The 18,891-nt window shown below is 46.5% G+C and overlaps 1 protein-coding gene across 1 annotated transcript in view; it reads right to left on the bottom strand.

Annotated features, from left to right (window-relative positions):
* The window catches only part of GATAD2B (GATA zinc finger domain containing 2B), an 88,056-nt gene extending 71,385 nt beyond the window's left edge, over positions 1-16,671 (bottom strand). Inside the window, exon 1 of the mRNA XM_043567793.1 lies at positions 16,522-16,671. The gene's annotated coding sequence lies outside the window, so the exon portion shown is untranslated. The remainder of the gene's footprint in view (positions 1-16,521) is intronic.
* Between the last annotated feature and the right edge of the window lie 2,220 nt (positions 16,672-18,891).

The raw sequence follows: 18,891 nt of genomic DNA, 5'->3' as shown, positions 1-18,891 counted from the left end.
TTCCACTCATGCTCTCACTCCCTCTCTCAAAATAATAACCTTTAAAAAAAAATGCCAATTATGAGTATAACACAATTTTAATTTTCAATTTCCTATTCACACAACAAATTAATCATACATCATATGGCAGGTACTGTTCTAGGTGCAAGGGCTACAACCGTGGATAAGGCATAGTTCTTACCTCCACAGAGTTTACTCTGATGAACACTAGCACTTTCCCTTTATTGATATTATCCCCTTTTCCCAAGTGAAGTCTCCAAAGTGCCCCTAAGCTAATTTTATCCAAAAAAATGCAGAGTGTTGAGGGTGGGGTGGGGGCAGGGGGAGAAGGCTACCAATTTAAGTAAATGGATGAGAAAAATTTTCCCTTCCCTTAAGGTTTAAAGAGGGTGCCTGGATGGCTCAGTCAGTTAAGCATCTGACTCTTGATTTCAGCTTGGGTCATTTAACCATTCGTGAGTTTGAGCCCCACATCAGGCTCTGCGCTGGTGGTGCAGAGCCTGGTTGGGCTTCTCTTTCTCGCTCGCTCTCTCTCTAAAAATAAATAAACAAACAAACAAACAAACTTAAAAAAAAAAAACCCTCCAGGAATAAATCTCAGCCCAACTATCAAAAGTGTTAAGCTTTCAACATTCTAAAATTAGAAACTCCTCTGCAGTTGCCTTCATTGAAGCTTATGCCACAAATAGGTCGGTACTGATAAGACAATTGATTCCAGTTGCTTTTCCTTTTCATTTCCAAAAACCAGTGTCAGGCAGAAGGGAAGATAAAGATAAATAGTGTATATAAATCTTTTGGTCAATCAGCAAAAGGAAAGATCTCAATAATCCAAACCTTAAGAGAACTGATAATAGGGGCGCCTGGCTGGCTCAATTGGTAGGGCTGTGATCTTGATGTTGGGGTTGTGGGTTTGAGCCCATGTTGGGTACAAAGATTACTTAAAAATAAAATCTTAAAAAAAAAAACAGAGAGAGACGGATAGAATTGATATTAGCTGGCCCAGAAGACAAGCTCTGCTCCTTGGAAGTATTTTAAAATAACAGACTTTTTTTGTTTCAATTTTTTAAAATATTTATTTTTGAGAGAGAGAGAGAGAAAGAGAGCATGCACACACGCAGAGGAGGGGCAGAGAGAGAGGGAGACACAGAATCCGAAGCAGGCTCCAGGCTCTGAGCTGTCAGCCCAGAGCCTGACGCGGGGCTCAAACCCACGAACCTTGAGATCATGACCTGAGTGGTAGTTGGGACACTCAACTGACTGAGCCACCCAGACACCCCTAAGGTAACAGACTTCTTGAATAGGAATTAAGCAAGAGAATACCACCAACAATAATTAATGAAAGTCTCCAATGTTTTTTTAATCAAGGGAGATGGTAACTTTGAATATCTCATGGCCCTGAATTACTCAAATTTCCTATTATTCCCTAAGGATGTTTATGAAAACTAAGTTTGTTTCATTTTACTCTGTACAGCAGGCTCTGAATATAGGATAAAATAAAGAATGTGGGACTGTGGTACCACCAAAGTTAACCCCTCTATTCTAACCCTATTAATGCCTACTAATAAGTTCTAAGTTCACTAAAAAAATAAAATAAAATAAAATAAAATAAAATAAAATAAAATAAAATAAAGCTATTAAATAAAACAAATTGCCTTCACGCTAAATGCATAGAAACAGAATGAGGAAGACAAATAAATGACCCACAGGCAGGAAAACTAGTCAAAAGGAAATCTAAGTTATACAAGACGTTTGGTCTTACCCATCTCCTGAAAACAGCATGACCCTCCCGACAGAGGAGTGTTTAACTCTCTGCCTCTGCCTATTGGGAGTTCAGCCAGAACTCCAGTAGGGGTTTCCACGTGAGCAGTCAGTGACTGGGAACTGTACGTGCTCCTTACTCCTGGAGCTGTTCTGATCTAAAAAGACTGTGGTGACAAGAGATGACTGTAGCAAAACTTTTACATTTAGATTTTGACAACTGACAGGGGTGAGGCACATTCCAAACATGAAAATTTTTTCTTTTTTTTAAGTATTTTTATTTTGAAAGAGAAAGAATCTCAAGCAGACTCTACACTGTCAGCACAGAGCCCAACACCAGGGTCTCGATCTCACAAACCATGAAATCAGACGCAACATGTAACCAACTGAGCCACCCAGGAGCCCCCCAAATTTTTCTTTTAAATGCCTACTCCTCTTTCCAACAATTGGTTACAGTCACGTGGCCAACAATCAAAACTCAAAGATATCTGCTTTTAGGAAAAGAAATGCTAATAAAGTACATAGTGTTCCCAAAGATACTTGAAGACAATTGTCATCACTGTCCAGCCACACTACTTCCGTCAAATTTAAAACTGGGTGGTTTTAGGGGCGCCTGGGTGGCGCAGTCGGTTAAGTGTCCGACTTCAGCCAGGTCACGATCTCGCGCTCCGTGAGTTCGAGCCCCGCGTCGGGCTCTGGGCTGATGGCTCAGAGCCTGGAGCCTGTTTCAGATTCTGTGTCTCCCTCTCTCTCTGCCCCTCCCCCGTTCATGCTCTGTCTCTCTCTGTCCCAAAAATAAATAAACGTTGAAAAAAAAAATTTATAAAACTGGGTGGTTTTAGAAACTCTCACAGCCTGTTGGTATGAATGTAAACTGGTACACGTTTTTGGAGACTAATTTAATAATATCTAACAAAATATTAAATATGTATACCCTTGATCCAAAAATTACATTTCTAGAAATTTTACTTACAGATACACTATAATGTACAAAGACGTATGTAAGATGTTTCAGTGGAACCCTGGTTATGACAAAACACATACGTGCATACACACACTGGAAACATCCTAATTGTCCCTCAGAGGAAAGAGATTAAGTAAATTAAGGCATAGCCACACGATGAAGTATTACAGACACTAAACAATGACACACACATGTGTATCATCTATATACCTATGCTAGCGCACACACACGTAGAAGAGTACAGCATAATGTGCAAGAGTTTGAGCTTAAGAGTCAGACCTTCTTTTTCTTTTAATGTTTAATTATTCTGGGGTGCCTGGGTGGTTCAGTCAGTTAAGAGTCCGACTGCGGCTCAGGTCATGATCTCACAGTTCATGGGTTTGAGCCCGGCATCGAGCCCTGTGCTGACAGCTCAGTCTGGAGTTGTTTTGGATTCTGCGTCTCCCTCTCTCTCTGCCCCTACCTGCGCGCACGCGCTCTCTTTCTCTCTCAAAAAAAAAAACAAAAAAACAACAACAACAAAAAACCCACCGTTTATTAACATTTTTTTAACGTTTATTTATTTTTGAGAAAGAGAGAGAGAGAAAGCACACAAGTGGGGGAGGGGCCGAGAAAGAAAGAAAGAAAGAGAGAGAATCCCAAGCAGGCTCTACACTATCAGTGCAGAGCCCCACACAGGGCTGGATCCCACAAACTGTTAGATCATGACCTGAGCCAAGATCAAGAGTCAAATCTTAACCAGCTGAGCCAGCAGGCGTCCCTCTGGTCAGACTTTCCGACCCCTTATCCCAGCTCTTGTGCTTACAGGTCCGTGGCTACAGGCAAGTCACTGAACTTCTCCAGGACTTGTTTTCATTTGTAAAATGGGAATGATAACAGCATCTACCTTTAGAATATTGCAAAGATTAAACAAGTTAATTAAGGTGAAGTGCTTAGAATAGTGCCTGGCACATAGAAATCTCAGTAAGTTGTCAGTCATCATTAAAAGCATATCCAAGGTATTAAATGAATATGGGCAAGCAATCACAATAGCTAAAACTAAGCAACTGGGGCAAACATTGAGAGATTTTGAAAGTAGTATACTCAGGATTTGGTAAGCCTGTCTCATACTTACACCTGAATTGTAAAAACTGCTGAATAAAGGCACTATTCCTACTTAAAAGGCACTTGGTCCTAGTACGCTGTTACTTAATTTATACATACACTGTGTCAAGTAGTATAGTTATTTTAAGACACATATTCTCTTCTGGGCTATACATCGTCTTCAAGACTGAGGTTGTGTCATTTATCTCTATCTCATTTATCTCTATACTTACACTCTACAACACCTACATATGTCTTTCCCACAGTAGGTGTGCAACAAACATTCTATGAATATACAAATGGTCAGGGTATTTTAGTTCTCCACAACCAGTGGATTTAAGTGGTTACAAAGCTCTGACAGGTAGAACGAGAGAAGAAAACCAAGTTTTCTCTTTATCAGAGTGATTAACTGTCATTTTCCTAGACTGAAAAAATCTAGGATAGGGAAAAACACCTGGGATCTATATTCCATGAACTGGAAGAATAACCCCACATCACTGATCAGAGCTTTGGATTTTCTGACATAATCTTATTTCACAAACTAGGTAGTCAACATTCCTAAATTTCTTTTTTTTAAGATTTTATTTTCAAGTAACCTCTACACCCAACATGGGGCCTGAACTCACAACCCCAAGATCAAGAGTCGCATACTCTATGGACTGAGCCAGCCAGGCACCCCTCCTAAATTAAGTTTAATAACCTCGTAAGTAATACTCAAATTATGTATATTCAATGTGAAGAGAATAAAAGCAATGAAAGTCCTCAAAGATCAAGACTTGTCGGCAACAGGAAAGGTACACAGCCATAAACTCAAATATTCTTTCCTGGTTGAAATTGCTCTGATATCCATGAAAATATTTCACCCTTAAAATTTTCATTTAAAGAATTATACACACACACACACACACACACACACACACACACAGGGAAAAAACTCTTATTACAACACCAAAAGAGCAAGATACCATTTCACACCAATTTGGAAGGCTTTTATAGAAATAACCAACAGAAGGGGTGCCTGGGTGGCTCAGCTGGTTGACTTAAAAAAAAAAAATTTTTTTTTAATGTTTATTTTTGAGAGAGAGAGTGCAAGTGGGAGGGGGGCAGAGAGACACACAGAATTGGAAGCAGGCTCCAGGCTCTGAGCTGTCAGCACAGAGCCCGATGCAGGGCTTGAACTCATGAACTGCAAGATCATGACCTGAGCGAAGTCGGACACTCAACCAACTGAGCCACCCAGGTGCCCCTAAGCTAGTTGACTCTTGATACTGGCTCAGGTCATGATCTCATGGTTCCGAGTTCAGAGCCTGCTTGGGATTCTCTCTCTCTGCCCCTTCCCTGTGCATGCACGCTCTCTCTCTCAAAATAAATAAATAGGGGGCTCCTGGGTGGCTCAGTCGGTTAAGTGTGCGACTCTTGGTTTTGGCTCAGGTCATGACCTCACAGTTCCTGAGTTCGAGTACTGCGTTGATTTCTGTGCTCCTGCTTGAAATTCCCTGTCCCGCGCTCGCTCGCGCTCTCTCTCTGCCCCTCCCACATGTGCACTCTCTCTCAAATTGAATAAACTTCAAAAAATTCAAAATAAACATTTAAAAAAAATTTTTTTAAAGCAGAAAATAAAGTGTTGGTAAGGATGTTGGACTCCTTGTGCATTGCTGGTGGGAATGTAAATGGTACAGTCACTGCAGAAAATAGTTATGATGGTTCCTTGAAAAATTACATGATCCACCAATTCCAACTCTGGGTATATACCCCCAAAGATTTGAAAGCAAGGACTCAAACAAATATCTGCATACCCGTGTTCACAGCAGCATTATACACAACAGCCCAAAGGTAGAAATAGCCCAAGTATCCACTGACAGATAAAAAGATAAAATGTGATACATACATAAAATGGGATATATATTTAGCCTTAAAAAGGAATGAAATTCTGACACACACTACAAGATACGGATGAACCTCGAAAACATCATCCAAGCAAAATGAGCCAGACACGATAGGACAAATATTGTATGATTCCACTTACATGAGGTACCTAAAGTAGTAGAATGTATAGAGACAAAGCAGAATGGTTGTAAGGAGCTGGTCAGGGGAGGGATAATAGCGAGTTATTTTTTCATAGGTATGGGAATTTCAGTACGGGAAGCTGAAAAAGTCTGGAGATGGATAGTGGTAATGGTTGCATGACAACGAGAATGTACTTAATGACACTGAACTGTGTACTTAAAAATGCTTAAAATGGTGAATTTATGTATATTTGACCACAAACTATGTGGCAAATTCACCATTATCTTTTAAAAGAATGTCTAACATTTACTGAATAATTACTATCTGCACAGTACAGAAAAGTTAAGTAAAAGATCTTACAACTACCAGTAAATGGTGGAGTAGAAATGTGAACCCAGGACTTTGACTGTGGAGCTATACTTTTAATCATTACCATGTCCAAAAGTTATTCTAGTTTAACCAAAGAAAGCAAGCTTTGAAGTAATTAAGTGAAAAATCTCCACTAAGAGTAGTAGCAATACTAGACTGTGTTCTCATATCCAGACACCTGAATTCAATTTATGCACAACACGGAGAATGGTTGGTTCAGGGATGGGGGGTTGGGGAAGGGGGACACAACGCCAAAGGTTTTCAGAATAACAAGCAAAAGCTAACGGGGCCCAGTCTAGAGAGCACACTGATATGCACTAAGCAGCTCCAGTAACAACAGAATTGAAACACCCACGTCCAAAGGCTTCTTCAGTTAATCTATATAGCTATAAAACAATGACTAAAACATTTCACCATTCTCCTACAATAATTTTTTGAACCATAACACTACCCCTTATACAGTCCTTTTCACACCCTCAACCCAACTGAATCCAGAAGATGGCAGAATCAAAGGAACTACAGACACCTTAAAATTTTATTTTTTAATGTTTATTTTTGAGAGAGAGCGAGCGAGTGAGCATGAGCAGGGGAGGGGCAGAGAGAGAGGGAGACAGAATCCGAAGCAGGCTCCAGGCTCTGAGCTGTCAGCACAGAACCAGATGCAGGCTTGAACTCACGAGCCGAGAGATCATGACCTGAGCCGCAGTCGGACACTTAACCGACTGAGCCCCCCAGGGACCCTTAAAATCTTATTTTAAGTTTATTTATTTACCTTGACAGAGAGGGAGAGAGAGAAGGGGGGGGGGGGCGGGAAGAGAAGAGAAAATCCCAAGCAGGTTCCACACTGACAGCGTGGAGCCTGGATGCAGGGCTCGAACTCACAAACCATGAGATCATGACCTGAGCCAAAATCAAGAGCGGAAACTTAACCAACTGCGCCATCCAGGCCCCTAACGTTTTATTAAAAAAAAATTTTTTTAATGTTCATTTTTTGAGACAGAGCATGAGGGCGCACATGAGCAGGGGAGGGGCAGAGAGAGAGGGAGGCACAGAATTGGAGCTGTCAGCAGAGCCTGACGTGGGGCTCCAACTCACAAAACATGAGATCATAACCTGAGCAGAAGTCAGATGCTTAACCAACTGAGCTACCCAGGCGCCCCTAACATTTTATTTTTGATACAACTTTATCAAATTGTATTTTATTCCCTCCTGTGAACGTCATCGTATTCGGCCAGCCAGAATACCAGGTTTCATCTGGAAATGAAAACTGCCCAGATTCTAACCTTGGTTATACACTTCTGTGACATCCACCACTCTGTATATGACAGAACTGGGAGCCAACAATTTAATACCAGATAGATATCAAAGCCTTGATATCTTGATGCAATAGTCACGCAACAATCAACTCATAACTACTCATGAACTGTAGTAACTCATTATACTTCAAATAAAATTTTACATCCCTATTTAGGCTAGAAAGGTCTTATTCCCTTGAATCCTCAAGATTTTTCAAAGATGCACTTGTTATTTTTAAGATGTTTCTGTCCACTGCAAAACACAGCTGTAAAAAATCTTTTTCCAGGGGTGCCTGGGTGGCTCAGTCGGTTGAGTATCCAACTTGGGCTCAAGTCATGATCTCACAGTTCTTGAATTCGAGCCCCACATTGGGCTCTGTGCTGACAGCTCAGAGCCTAGAGCCTGCTTCAGATTCTGTCTCTCCCTCTCTCTCTGCCCCAACCCCGCTTGTAGTCTGCCCTCTCTCTCTCTCAAAAATAAATAACGATTAAAAAAAAACAAAACACCCTTTTCCAGTCACCCATATTCCTTGAAACCTTTCAGTCAATACTGATGCACTATACAGAATTTAGATGGGAAAGAGCATGCTAAGCAGAAAGTGAAGAGTTAAAAATGAAGGCTAATGAAAACTTCGTATTGAGTCTTAGTATAATCAGAAACCATTATTCTAGTTCCTATTTGTTTGGCACAAAATACCTGGATTTAAAATACTCTAAAAAACCAAAACTTCAGGGCCACATGGGTGGCTCGGTTGGTTAAGTGTCCCACTCTTGGTTTCGCTCAAGTCATGATCTCAAGGTTCATGGGATCAAGCCCTGAATCAGGCTCTGTGATGACAGTGCAGAGCCTGCTTGGGATTCTCTCTCCCTCCCTCCCTCCCTCTCTCCCCACTCTGGCCCTCCCCTGCTTGCTCTCTCTCAAAATAAAGAAACTTTAAAAAAGTTTTGTTTGTTTTTTTTTTAAACCAAGCCTTTCAAATATATAAAGCACTCAGCTAAGGAACAGAGCATTTTTTATTACTTGGAAATAAAACAAACAAAACAGCATCAGAGAAACATACTAATTTACTAATGGACACTTACAAGCCAAAATCTAATATATGTCAAGAGTGTCAGGACACTCACATCAAATTTTCATAGAATCTAATACACAGTCTTCTAGCCAACCTGTCCAGGGCACTAAGGAATTCACAAGATCAACTGTTTCCATCTTTCTGATAGCAATGCATCAGCCTAGCCATATAAAATATGTTAAAGAATGATTAGAAAACAGCTCCTCCATCCAAATAATGTTATCCTACAGGGGAAACATTTTCAATACTTTTCACTGGCAGCTCAAAGTAGGAGATAAAAGTTTGAAATTCAGGAGTCCACACCATTCAGGTAACCTTTATGCCTTTAAACGATGTAAGGACAAATTTCTCAGTTTTGTTTTAATTTCAAGACAAACATATCACCTTCAAAGGACTGAAAAACCAAAGGTTTTACTCTTTCTGTCCTCTGATCCCCAGGTCGGTCTGCATGCCTCACAGGAGAGAAAGACAGATGGGCTTTGCAGATTCCTTAGTATGACAGCGACGTCTTCACAGAAAGGAAGGGCTTCTTGCTCTTGGCTCACAGGTTTCTGTTCACTTACAAAACTGCAACCTTCCTCTCCTGCATCTAGCACATGAGATCGAAGGTGGTGGGGGCAGCATCCCCCTGCGAATTCACTGAAAGTGAGGCCAAGCTGGATGAATGGTGCCACTTGCCTTAGAGGACTCATGGGGGTGGGGGGGGTGGGGGGAATGGCAGCCTCCATACCAGTGAAATTTCTAAAAAATATCTAGCTTAATGCCACCATTCTAATTCTCTGGAAAACCAGCACACAAAAGCAATCAATTCCCTCATTCCAGAGTGACAACCCTTAGAAAACTTTCACCTCAAAGAGGAAAGCAGAATGGCAAAGCACAGTACTCTCAAAGCACTGAGATCACTAATACCTTAAGAAGCTCTTTCATGGTCAAAGAGTCGTGAGAGCCTTTGCATACTTTAGCCATTCTTTTACCACTCCCAATGTACAACGTGTATTTAGACATGCAAGGCTCCGAGCAGTCATGCTGGGAGGAAATGTGCCTTAACTTAACGTAACCCCAAATTTTTCAAAACACTATATGACCACGGAACTTTTTTCACATAAGACCTATAGATGCTATTCTATTTTTTGTTTTGTTTTTGTTTTTGCTTTTGTTTTTAGAGCAAAAGAAAACTCTGTGAGAAATGTTAGGAGAATGGTAAGATCACAACTTTTGGGGTCAGGCAGAGTTGTCCAAATACGGATTCCAGCAAAATGACAACATCTCTGGAAACTGGGTTTTCTCATCTATAAAATGGTTACAATATCTCCCTCACAGAGTTACCATCTGAATTAAAATAGTACAAAGCCTGTACACAAAGAAAGTGCTTGAAAAAAGAGCTTACATTTAAAAAATTCTTTTAAATTCTAAAAGTTGCAAAAATCCAACCCAAAAAAATCTGAGAAAAAAATTACAGAATCCACGACTGAGACACTCCTTGAGCGGTATAAACTTCCCAGGATTTTGCGACCTTTTCTGTTCACTGGGATACTGGGGCAGATTTAAATCTGTCACATTTAAGACGAAAAACAGGAGTACACCACACCTACAGATGAAAATAGCTGCGAACAGAACTCCTGTCGTAGAAGGGTATTTCCGTCTTCAGTGATAAAAAGAATATGAACAAGAAAAAGGAGTTATGAGGAGAGCACATAACAAGTAAAAAGTGTGCAGTGTCTCACAGCTTATTAAGCACCTTTATGTATGGTCTCATCTGACAGAAATCTCTGGATTTCTGGGGTGTACAGCAGCTCTCCGATCCCCATTTCTGAGGTGAGGAAACTATGGCCTGAAGGTTACAAATGACCAAACCAAGGTCACACAGACGATAACTAGCAGAGCCAGGACTCCCAACTCTGTCCTTCTGCCCCAGAATATAACAAAAGGGATACCTTCTAAATGCATGCGGCATTTTCTCATATTCCTATTTTTAGAATCTTTTAGGTGACGGGCGCCATGCTAGGCACTGGAGACACAACAGTAGAAAGACGTGGTGTTTTTGAGGCTGTTTACAGACCACGGAGGGGAGACAAGCAATATTTATAGAGTGAGATCAAAGAAGAAAGCGTATCTAAGTCTCTCTGGGAAAGTCAGGGAAGGCTTCCCACAAAGTAGCATTTGAGGTGGGACCTGGAAGCTGATCTAGGAACCAGAAGAACTGTATCTGCTCTCGTACAAACCGTAAGGGAGACGCAAGGCTGGACAGAACGGCAAGGGCCAAGATTCCAGGGCCCGAATACTATGAAAGGTTTAAATTGCACCTTTACACAAGTGGAAACTATTGAATACTTTTGAGAAAGACCAAGAGAATAATCAGATCTCTGTGTTAAGCCATTCTGAATACAATATGATTGAGAGTTTAAAAGGGAACAAAACTAAAAGCAAAGAGATCATGGCAATCTTCCAAATGAGAGTTGTAGGCCCAAAGTAGACCAGCAATGGAAATAGAGAAAGAGATACTGATTCAGAAATATTTAGAAAGTAATGAATAAGAGAGAACTGGACAACCCATTGCTGGCTTAGGTGACACAGAAGGGGAGCCGACAATGAACACGCCGGGTGTGAGGTACGGATGGAAATCAGAGGCAGAGGAGCCTAGCACAGAGTAGAACACCAGAAACAAGAGGCTAGACTTTAAGAGAGATGCGATAATGTATATGAACACATGAAGGTTTTTTTTGAATAATCAAGTGTTATTTATCATTTCAATGGGAAGGCAGTAATTTTATCATTATTTGTATGATGCTTCGAAGTTCACACTTTAAAATCCCATATTATGCTAATCACATTTCGTACGTTTGTTATAAACAACTGTGAGATTAGGAAAACAGTTATGAGTCTCATTTGATCAACAAATATTTATTAACTATGTATCAAGCACTGTATTAGGCATTAAAATACCAAAATAAATCCATGCTTTCATGGACCTTGTATCATAGGAAGGGAAACAGTAAGCAATAAATGTAAAAAAAAAAAAAAAAAAAAAGAAAGGGGTGGGTGGGGCACCTGGCCCTGGCTTGCTCAGTCAGAGGGAGCATGTGACTCTTGATCTCAGGGTCGTGAGTTTGAGCCCCACTTTGCTATAGAAATCACTTAAATAAACTTTTTAAAAAAGCAATAAATGTAACAAATGCGTTATAAAGTTATAAGTGCTATAAAGAACAAAAATAGAGGGGTGCCTAGGTGGCTCAGTTGGTTAAGCATCCGACTTCGGCTCAGGTCATGATCTCACAGTTCATGAGTTCGAGCCCTGCGTCGGGCTCTGTGCTGACAGCTCAGAGCCTGGAGCCTGCTTCAGATTCTATGTCTCCCGCTCTCCCTGCCCCACCCCAGCTCATGCTCTGTCTCTCTCAAAAATAAATAAATATTAAAAGTTTTTGTAAAAAATAAAAAACAAAAATAGAGCATGGAAGAATTAGGGGTGAGGGGTGGTGAAGGTGCAATTTTAAGAGGTAGGATAAGACCTCACTGAAAAGGTGACATATTTAAACATAAACTTAAAGTTGAGGAAATTAGTCATTTGTATTATCTCTGTAGGAAAAACTATTTCCCACTGGCAGGAAGAGCTAGTGCCAAAATCCTAAGATACAGAATGTAACTAATGTATTTAAGTAACAAGTCAAGGCAGCTGGAACTGAGTAAGCAACAGGGAGAGGGACAGGTCAGCAGAGAAGGGGCAGGGAACCGCAGATCATTTAAGATCTTGATGGCCACTGTAAGGACAGACTTTTACTGAGGAATACGAGAATTTAAAAATTAGGAGCCTTATAAGAGCAGGTGAGATGGGGGAAAAAATTAGAAGCGTTCCTCAAGGTCACGTAGCTAACAAATGTTAAAACTAGGATTTGACCCAGGATTTCTAGATTCTCTATACCAGTGTTCTACTAGGCCCACCTGCCAGTTACTAGTCCCACAACCTTCCTCCCAGGAAGTCTGAATTTAAATACTCTCAAAAAGCTACTTCGGAAATAACTTCTAGGTAAGAAATGCACAAACTCTCCAGTTAACATTTCTAATCCCTCACAACTATAACGGGTACTTATTAATCCTCATGTCTAATCTAAATCCTACTGACATTCCAGCCTACATCTGGGGAGATTACAAATTCCACCTTCCCCCAAAATGAGACAACATCAAGAAACTTTTCATCAAGAGGTTTAAAGCACGACTTTCAGATTCAAGTAATGATAACTTGAATTATTTTCAAAATGTGTATGTTTTTATATTACCTGTGAAAATCAAGGAGAAAATGGCTCAGGAATGTGGAAGTGTTGTCATTTTTTGTCAATAGTTTACTGGTTAGTAACAATTAAATTCACGTGTTGTCAAAGCTGCTTCCGCAATTACTAGAGCTCTTTGAGGTCTGGGATTTGACCAGTCTCACACCTCAAAAGTAACAAAATATGTGTTCTTATTCACCTGTTGCTTTTGGTACAATAACCCAAAACTCTTGATAGCTTCTTGCCAGTTAATGGCAACGTAAGACAAAGATTAAAGGATTTGAGGGAGACACCAGCTAAGAAGTGTAAAAGATGGGCTAAGCTCTCTGACCACCCTGGGTCACTGCTCTCCAACTGAATGAACTCAAAAAACTACACAGGAATATTTCATACATCCGCAAGAGAGTAAAAGATGCAACATGAAAAGGAGGCGTTTCAAATCAGATCTATCCTCCAATGCTTTCATCATTACCACCTGAATACAGGGGTCTCTGCTCTTATGGACTCTGGAGCCACCAAGATCTGCAGAAAGTATCGCAGAAATAGAATACTGAGGATAAACTAAACAGCACAGCTAAGAGAAGCTCTCCCCCAAAAAGCCAGCCCTTTTCAACAAAAACTGAACTTCCTCATGCATCTTTTCCCAAGCTTAGCCAATGCAGGCGAACTGCAACTTTGTGTGGCATTGTCTGATAGGTTGGATTTTTCCTGAGCAAGAGGTGGACAGCTTTACGCCAGGGCTAGATTTATAGTCAATCTGGGTGTGTCTTTTTTTTTTTTTTTCTTCTTCCCTCCCCTCCAAACTGCTTCAGAAAATGCCTGACTACCGGACCTTGATGTGTTATGATGCCGTTCAATACTGCAAACGGTCTGGGAAAGAAAATTCCTTCGTCCGAGTTATGGCCCAAACCTTACACTTTCTCTAGCAGTTGTGTTAATCAATCAAAGTTGGCTTGGCTTTTCTCAATGAGCCCAGCAACACGAGCATTCTGAGTGCAGAGGGCTGCTTGTCAGCATGCTTGTCCCGGTGGGTTGGCTAACATGGAATATACTCCAAAGTCCCGAAACAACTGCTGCTCCCCTACACGCGCACCTCCAGCCTGGTGGGTGGGGAAGGTGAGGAAGGAAGGAACGGTAAACTGAAACAAGAGGCCTGGTTTACATACAACACACTCCTTAAAGCCAGGATGAATCCGGAGGACCCAGCCTAAGATCAGGAGGACAATACTACTGACACACTGACCCCACCCCACACGCTGCAGGTCTGTAACCAAATTCCAACCAACCTGAAGGTCTGACCAGGCCCAACCGGCGGGGAGGAAGGGTGTAGCGGGTTAGAAACATCTGTCCAAAAAAACAAAAAAACAAAAAACAAAAAACAAAAAACCAACCACCACCATTAAAGAAAGGAAGAATGGGAAAAAGGAAAGGAGGAAGGGGAAAGGGGGTGAGACAAGCAGCACTTCAATGAACTCTGGGACTATGAAGTTCAGAGAAAATCTTCACTTCTTCCCTCCCCAACCCCGTGGCCTGATTTATGCTAACACAGCAGTGAAAGTCACCGCCAGAACGCAGATGTAAAGGGCTGATGAGGGAACCTGGTCAACACTGACCCTAAACAAGGGTGTGAAGGCAGCCTCTATTCAGACCCTTTGCGAGCCGCCTCTAAACAGGAAGTTAACAGGCGTCACACCGTCAGGGGAGGCAGACCACAGCGTGGTAAAGACGGATGCTGCTGCCAGCTACGGGCCCCTGTCACTTCAGGGACATGTTGTCAAGTAAGGAATAAACAGGACAGAAGTCCAGGGGCCTCACCGCTTCTCAAACTGGGTCACTCAGCCTGCAGGTCTGGGTTCTGATTCCTACTGGTCAGCAGCCGTCTGCTGCGCTCCTCGCCACGCTGACTACCTCGGCCGCTAGGCTAGAACCCTCGCTCCTCTACAAACGGAAGACAGCGCTACCGCGTCGGTACTCGGGCAACCTACCCGCTCAGGACGCCCAAGGAAAGAGGACGCTGGGCCCAGCCCATCCCCAAGCGGTGACTAGGTGTCGGTCACCAAAGGAGCGGCACAGACGGGGGGCCCTCCTTGCACACGTACCGGAGCCCTCCACAGCACCACCTGCAGCAGCCCCAGAGGCAGCCTCCTTCACCCGGCGCGGCGCGCACGGGAACGGTACTCCAGAACGGTACTCTATCCGCGGGGCTCCGGCACCAAGCACGTGAAGGAGACTTCCAGGAAGCGTGCAGGTCAGGGCAGCACAGAGAAAGCAGCGGAGTTAGCACTCAACACCCCAACAGGTTAGCCTCCAACACACAGACACCACTGCTGCTGCCAGGAAACAATGGGACATCAGTGGACGGGGAGGAGGACTGCGAAGAAGCACCGGCGGAAGGGAAGAATTCACTTTGTATCACATGCACGCACTGTCTACCCAAAACTAAATTCTTAGAGATAAAAATGTTTCAGACACTCAAAAGCACCAGCTCTTCCCCGCGGATCTGTGCACACCGCTTTGCCCCAGCTGCTGCTACCCAGAGCTCGCGCTGCAGTGTGGCCTCCCCTTCGCCGAAACATAGTAAGCGTCCCCCGGCTCGCCCACGCGCACACAAAAGCCCTCCGCACCACCACGCATCGGAAACGAGAAAACTCCCGGTTCTCCGGATGACAGCAGCAAAAAAAAAAGGCTGAGAGCTGGCTCGGCGAACACGCACATGCCACCCACCCGCCATCAGGGCCTCTGTCCCCACCGCGGCGCCAGCCCTGGGCGCTAACACCTTGTGTCTGGAAAGAGTGCGAAGAGGCGAGCAAGCCTTCACGGAGGGGAAGGCTGTCCCGGGCTGGCGCAGGGCGCCCACAGCGGGGCTCGCTCCTAGGGGCAGCCGCGGGCGGGGCGGCAGAAAGGACGCTAGGTCCCGGAGTGGCTAGGGGAGGGCCGGTCCCAGTCCCGACGACCCCCAGGCGCCGAGCTGGGATGCACGCGCAGGGCGTCCCGGGAGCCCCGCGGGGTCAGGGGCAGCTGAGTCGCTACTCAGCTCAGAAGAGAAGCGCCCACACGGGCGGGGACAATTCCCTTCCCCGGCGGGAGGGCGACGGAATAAAGGGGCCAGGTTCCGCGCTGCCGAGCCCTTCACCTACATAAAGAAAAACCCTCGCGCCGCCCGCACCCTGCGGACCCCCCGGGGGCCCCGGCGGCCAGGAGACCCGGCCCTGCGCGCGGGGAGCGGCCCCCACGCCCCGAGGGCGCCCCCGGGGGCGGAGAGGGTCGGGGGGGGGCGCTAGAGAGGAGCGGAGGGGACGCATGGCGGGCGGGAGGCCGGGAGTGGAAGCGGGGATGGCGGGGGAAACGGGGCGCGCGGGAGGGGAGAGAGAGTAAAAGCAGAAGGAACGGAGGGACGCGAGGCGGGGGCGCGCGAGGCCGAAGGGAACGGCCGGGGCGCGCGCGCGGGCGGGGGAGGGGACGAGGTGAGGGGAGCGCGAGGCGGGGGCGCGCGGGGCCGGGCGGGGGAGGGGGACGCGAGGCGGGGGCGCGCGGGCGGGCGTCGGCTCGCGGGCGCTTCCCCTCCCCCGCCCTCCACCTTTCCCTTCCCCCACCTCCGCCGCCGCCGCCGCCGCCGCCTCCTCCTCCTCCTCCCGGCTCCCTGCCGTCCTCGCTGCTCACCGCCCCCGGGCGGGCGGGCGGCCAGGCGGGCCTAGGCCAAAGCTCCTCACCTGGCGGTGGCGGTGTAACTCCCGGCGAGCTCGCCTCCTCAGGCGGCGGCGGAGGCGTCGAAAAAGGGAGGCGACGGCACAGTGGGTTCCGGGCCCCGCCGACGGGACCGGGGGCGGGGGCGGGGGAGGGGGGCGGGCCGGCCCGGGGCGGGCGGGCGGAGCAGACACTGCGGTACAGACGGGGGCAGCGGCGGCGGCGGCGGCGGCGGCGGCTGCACCGGCGGCGGCACCACACAAACAAGGACGCTGATTGGGCAGCTGCCAAGCGCCTCGGCTCCGCCTTCCCCACACGCCACGACGCCCATTGGGCGACCTAAGCCGGCCTCCCCGCCCTCTTCTTCTCGGCCACACCAATAGGAGACGGGATGCTGGGACTACACCCCACCCTTGAGGAGTGAGTGGCTGGAGAAGTGATGACTGGCGTACGTAGTACCCAATCCTAAACGGAGGAGGGGGATGGTCTAGCGGGGGCGCGTTAATGGGTACCTCGGCCAGTCCCAGACACATCCGGGTCTTCAGCAGCCCATTAAGTGTCGGGGGTCAAAAAATCGCTTCAGGCTGCAACTTTACCTCAGAGACGTTTTGGTCCCCAGGCAGCCGCCGTACCGCAGTCTCCCCAAACCGGGATTCCCCTTCGGCCCGCTCTCATTCTTCCGACTCCAAAGATGGAGGCCGGCGAGCGGGCACCAGACTCCGCGGTGGGTGGTGGTTCATCGCGACAGAATCCCGGAATTTGACGGGGGCAGTAGCCGTGGGCGCTCCGGCCTGGCTGTGCGCGCGGGGCGTGGCCTGCCCGCGTCCGGCCCAGGCCTCGAGCCTCCCGGGGCCGGCGGTACCCGGCGCGGGGCGGCCCGGCGTGCGGGGGGCCTCGGGGCGAGGGGCGGGCGGGGCTCGCGGCGCGAGGAGCTGCGTCCGCTGGGTCGCGCCTGGGCCCGGCGCCTCGAGCCGGCCTCCCTGCCTGCAGCCCAACTGTCGGAGCGGTTCTCGAGCTCCTCGAGGACCGGGATCCAGTGACCGGAGTCAGGGTGCCGGGGAGCCGCTGGCGAGCGCTGCGCTACGGGCTCATCACCTACTCTTTTGGGCCTTCCGCGGACTGATTCATTGATTGCTCCTAACTCTCCAGGGAGATAGTGTTGTCTCCAGTGTACAGGCGGGGACATAACGTGCCCAAAGTCACCCGTGCTAAGTGGCAGGGCTGAAGCCCGAACCCACGTCCATCAGGGTCGGGCTCAGAGAGGTTGAGTTACTTGCAAAGGTCGGACATTTAATTACGGAGGAGGCAGTGGTTTGAAACCAGGGGTAACTGGCTCCAGAAGCACTAGAATGTCCTTTTCGAATCCTTTCTTGCTACTTTTTTTTAACGTTTATTTTTTAGAGGGGGCGGGGGGAGGCACAGAAACTGAAGCAGGCTCCGGGCTCTGGGGCTGGAACCCAGGAACCGTGAAAGTCATGACCCGAGCTGAAGTCAGACGCTTAACCGACCGAGCCACCCAGGAGCCCCTCAAATCCTATAGAAATCAAGGCAAAGGAAACTGGTGGAGGATGCTCCGTGAAGATAGGTGGACCCTGGACGCCCACGCAAAGGGGTGCGCCCATTCTTAAATTTCCGGCTCCTAAGGTCCAGATGAAGAACGTGCTCTCTGGAGTCAGGCTGCCTGGGCTGTGTACCTCTCACCAGCTGTAGGGTTTGGATGCAGGTGACTTAATGTCTATTCTCTATGCCCCGTCTTCCCTATGTGTAAAATGAGAGTACTGAGAAGAGCGCCCAGCTCATAGGGTACTTGTGAGGATTGCAAAATAGTACACTTAGGGGCGCCGGGGTGGCTCAGTCGGTGGAGCCTCCGACTTGGGCTCAGGTCACGTTCTCCTGGTTTGTGGGTTCCAGCCCCACGTTGGGCTCTGAGCTGTCGGCACAGAGCCTGGAGGCCTGCTTTGGATTCTGTGGCTCCCTCGCTCTCCGCCCCTCCCCCACTCGCGCTGTCTCTCAAAAATAAACATTGAAAAATTAAAAACAAAAGAATAGTACACTTAAAATGCTCCGAACAGTGCCAAGGATATAGTAAGCACTTAGTGAACGTAATAAATGGTAACTATTGTGCGAGTTTTCCTCACTCCCACCCTCTTAGCTCTAAATTCAGCTTCTGTTGCTGTCTACCTGTTGTTCCCACCTTGCTCTGCACTGAAAATTGCTTCTCCTGTTGATGGCTTCGCTGCCTCAGTTACTTAACATACAAGACAGAGGGCCTGTCATGTGCTGGGGATCCAGGAGAATTGTGACAAAGTCACAGCCCTCATTGAAGGCGCAGGCCTTCCCTAACCTGTTTTGCCCGTTCTCTGCCATCTGGCCGAGAGCAGACTCCGGGAGCATGG

The sequence above is a fragment of the Prionailurus bengalensis genome, chromosome E4 (genome assembly GCF_016509475.1).
Source record: "Prionailurus bengalensis isolate Pbe53 chromosome E4, Fcat_Pben_1.1_paternal_pri, whole genome shotgun sequence".
Taxonomy (NCBI): Eukaryota; Metazoa; Chordata; class Mammalia; order Carnivora; family Felidae; genus Prionailurus; species Prionailurus bengalensis.
The sequence above is the reverse complement of the archived record's forward strand: the minus strand, read 5'-3'. Positions and strand labels throughout refer to the sequence as shown.